This window comes from Apaloderma vittatum, unplaced genomic scaffold (genome assembly GCF_000703405.1).
Source record: "Apaloderma vittatum isolate BGI_N311 unplaced genomic scaffold, ASM70340v1 scaffold16489, whole genome shotgun sequence".
Lineage (NCBI taxonomy): Eukaryota > Metazoa > Chordata > Aves > Trogoniformes > Trogonidae > Apaloderma > Apaloderma vittatum.
This window is the reverse complement of record NW_009735969.1, coordinates 76,976-81,610: the sequence shown is the minus strand read 5'-3', so window position 1 is coordinate 81,610 and position 4,635 is coordinate 76,976.

Sequence of the window (4,635 nt, the reverse complement as noted above, 5' to 3'; positions counted from 1 at the left end):
TAGCAGGACATAAACGTGGCTTCTGCAAAGTTATGAGTGAGCTCCCTCCATTCATGGGCATTTTCACGGCACTCCCCCCCTGCCCCTCCAGAGCCACCACCATTTCTTGTCAGGCCCTTCACAGCAGGGCAGTCCCCGGCCTGACAGCGGTTGAGGCTTGGGACTATTGTAACCAGAAAATAAAGTATGTTCCTATTAAAAAATGTGGATGATAGCAACTAATTCCACATTTTTGTGAATAAATATCATGTGGTTTGTGCCAGAACAATTTGGCTTGTTTGCAGGAGCTAACAGTGACACATAAATCTATTTTCCCTGTTGCTCAACAGACCATCTCACTCTGCTGACCAGACTTCACCGTGGAAGACGTTTTCTCTTTCTGTCTTTCAGTGAGCACCTAACCTGGTACTTGCTATCTTCCCGTCGACCTGGGGGTTACCGAACTCGCTGAAAGCTACTGAAGTCAGTGTGCTCCTGTGACTGCTTGGGGTTTTCACCAGCCACTGACACCCATTATTTTATTTCCAAGAGCTGCCCCATTGCTCCCCAGGAGTGCCGTCATTCAACTGGAGTCAATGACCAGGATGTCTCCCCTCTCCGGTAGCCAAACCCAGCAGAACAGACGAGCTGGGAGCATCCCTGCCACTGGGGCTACGCTGAACCACCCGTCCCGCTCTCCTTGTCACAGAGGAGCTCTCCCCTGGCATCCGTGATCCTGGAAGGACTGACATCTGAGAAAGAGCAGTCAAGCCATTCAGAAGAAAAGCTAACAGACCCCTGTCTTTTCCCAGCTGTATTTACTTTGTTTTACTCCGTTGATTGCAGCATATTCAATTGTAGAAGTGTAAAACCAAAGTAAAGCTGTATGGATTCTGGCTGTTTTGAAGCTTTACAGATGTTTGCTGGCCTTACATGGGAAGAAGCATCACGATTTTATTGACCAAACTCTTTTTTGTTTTAATATGGAAAATCTCAGTGGCACTTCACTCCATTTGTCTTTTTTTTTCTTCTTTAGTCATATGATAATGTACACTTAAAACCGGTGAATCATCCCCCTGAAAACTCATAAAGAGAAAAATAGCTCATATGTTTGCCTCAGCGGTCAATGAATCATTGACGACAGGTATAATGGGAATAATTATATACTGCTGAGAAACTTTACGCAAAGCCCAGCTCAGAGGGTAGTTTCAAAACTTCTGAGTTGTGCGGTTGGATCCAAGGTTGCGAGTGCCAGGTTAAGAAACAGCCAGGAGAATTTCAGATTTGTGTTATTGCAAGGAAATATCCTCTCCAAATGTCTGTTATGTGTTGACAAATTGTTTATACTTAACCAAGCAATAATAATGAACAGTCTAAATAGACATTGATTTTTATGGTTTTAATTCACTTTTAGTGGGAAAATATCCTGGCAACAGAAATATGGATGTCAAGCTTTGGATGCCAGCCACTGCTTTATAACTATGCTATTTTGAGCAGTAATATGTATTATTTGGTATAACAACATATATTTTTAGGGGCTAACCCTGGAAGTTCCTGCACCAATGATCTCCAGTCTTCCAATCAAAGTTTCTGGGATCACATATATGAATGCGTAGCAGACGGTGTCCAGAAAAAAAGGTTTCAGTCTCAACGCAGTTTGCCTGCTGCCTGCTAGAAACAGCCTGCTGAAATACAAACGTGAGGCAATTGTTCCAGAATACAAGTGTAAAATCCCTCCCTAAGCCAGCTCAAAGAAATGCAGCAACTACAAGAAGACACGCCTGTGGCATCAAGTCCAGCTACAGAAGAAGCCTTTGATATCCCCGTGAGTGACTCTGCCTGGTTTGAAGAGTGTGTATGACGCAGTGCAGGCAGGACTGCCTGGCAGTCTGCACATGCTGCTGACTCCACTTTTCAGCTGGATTTGTACCCTGGGCTGAGCTCAGCCTCAGTGCCAGCTCTGGCAGCCCCCAAGCTTTTTCACGTCTTCCATCAACGCAGAGCCAGGTCCCGCAATCACCCTTGAGGGCAAAGAAAGCAGCTAGTTTGTTCTCAGATCTGCTGAAGTGCGTTAGAGAGAAAAGACGAACAAGTGTGCCCTCTCACAGTAAGTATGTCCACTCCCATCAGCGTACAACAGGAATTTTCTTAAAGGGCAGAATTCCTCACGTCAGGAAAACTAACAAAACAGATTATGGACAAATCAGATGCGCCGCGTGCAGCATGAGCCCTGTCATCTGCCAAAGGCAAAAAAACAGTGATCAACACCATCCTGCTCCAGTCCCAGCAGCACAGAGCTGTACACCAGCACCAGCGCTTAAGTCACTGAAGCTACAGTCCTGGGAGGAGAAGGCGGTTCCAGGAGCTTCTTCAGTGGAGAGGAACAGGCACCTTCTGAGAGCAATTCATCTGATGCATCTTAGGTGTTTGTCTTAGGATGACCTGAATCACTCTCTGCAGGTTCCCACCTCTCCTTGTCAGCGGCAAAGGGAGCACAGCTCCAGCCACGACCAGCTCAAACATAAATGTCTGACTTCTGGATGCCTTCAGCTAGAGCAGAAATATCTCACCCTTAGCTGGGAAAGTAGTTGAAAAGAGATGAGTGGCTGCTGTTGCATTTCTGGGAAATGTGAGATATTATATGACCTGTTAATTTATTCCAGAATTTCTTTTTATGCTTTAACAATAGTGTTCAGTATTCAATTCAAGTCATTACACTCAATGGCTTGTGGTCAGCCCTGCTTATCGTGCATTTCAGTGCTAGCTTAAAAAATAAACAAAGCTGTGTCTACTGGATGGCACAATTAGAGGGATTTATCCTGCTCCTACCCCAAAACTATAACAGAAAATACAAATACTCTTTCAGTTTAAGTGAGAGAAGATGAGAAAGTGCTTTACATCTTTCTGTAGGAGACTGTGATAGTTGAAGAGTTTGCTCAGATGAGAACATCACTCTGAAGGGGACCTGAACACTGGGGACAGCATCAGTTAACTCTCCTTTCACATTGAAAACGTCTAGTGGCCTCAGAGAAGATCAGAGATGCAACATGTTAGGGGCTGCACAGTTACTTAGGACTTGTTTCCATCACTGAGTTAACTCAGCTAATAATACCAGTCTTGTCCTCACCCAAAGTAGCCCTCATACAGAAAAGCTTCCAGTTAGGAGGATGCTTTTAATAGGGGCTAGTTATCCAACAGAGGAGCAACAAGGCATCATCATTGCCACTTCCCTGTGCAGCTCAGTGGAGAAGAGTTAACTCCACTGCAGAGTTAACTTTGTGCTGAAAGTAATCAGTAAAAGATAATCCCTGTCCTGAAGAATTTACAACCAAAACCCCCACACAAGGTGTGGCAGGAGGTGCTGAGACAAAAAGAGGTACAGCAGCTCTTACAGAAGCCTGTGGGTTGCACAGCTGGGAATGGTATTCAATACTCACCTGGTGAAAAAATTAAACAACCTCCCAAAACCCAACAACTTGCTGAAGATGCTCCCTATACCAGCCAATGGGAACAAATTCAAGCCTCTTCAGCCTAGAGATATTTCTCTTTTTCCCAGTGTTACCAGCTCTTAAGTAAAATCGAGATGACAAAATTGTTTGAAAGTAAGATCCAACATTGACAAAGTTCATTCTGAGGTTCACTCATAACTCCCTCAGTTTCTCTGCAGGCCTCTTCCACTGTTCCCAGTTTCAAGTGTTACTGGAGCAGACCCCTCCTAAACTCAGCGGTGCCCCTGACCGAGTAGTCATCCTGTAGCGAGATGACCCGTACCCTGCCTGAGCAGCCCGGGTGCCAGGGAGTCACAGGGCCAAGCCTCGAGCTCTACGGATGTCTGAAGGTGTAAGTGAGGAGCAGCCACTGCAGATGCTGACAACACACAGAGCTCTGCCCTACATGTAACGTTGAAATCCTGACACACGCAGCCCGTGCCATGCTAAGGTGCTCTGGGAAAGCTCACCAGTAAAACCTTCCTCCTTGGCATCTGCACCAGCTCGGAGAACACCCCCCCTTATGGAGTCTGTGCACACTCAACTGCTTCTATCAAAATTCATAAAGCAGAATGTAATTTCTTGGCCCCAAACCAGTTCTCTAGACCTACTCAGTCTATGAATTTGCTGCATGGACCTTCTCCATGTGCTCAGCTTTCTGGTTAAAAGCCATCAGCCAACTTAAATGTCTCAATTTCTTCAAAATCCTATTTTAATTTAATTTCGACAAATCAGACTGTAACTATTTAAAGCTGTTTTGTGGGTTGTGTGCTTTGAAGAAGAAACCATTACAAGAGACTTTAGAAAATTTCCATTTCTCCTGTATTGTTTCTCTGCCCCATGTACCTTTCCCAGCAGCTGCTGGAATGTCGTCTGCCATCCCACCTCCTCCTGTTCCCACATTCCACGTTCAATGGGCTGCTCTGGAGGCAAAAGCTTTATCCTGCCTCCTGGTGCCCTTATGAAAGACAAATAATTTCTGTTTGTTACATTCAAAAAGGAATTGCTTGGCCCTGTCTTTAAAAAGGCACAGCATATTTACAGAGTCTATCTATCTATTTTATCCTTTGCTTGGAAATATGTACAATTATGATCTTAGGATGAAAGTGCATTTTTTGAGTAGATCACGCAATGAGACAGGCCATTTTATCATAACTGCCTATATGGA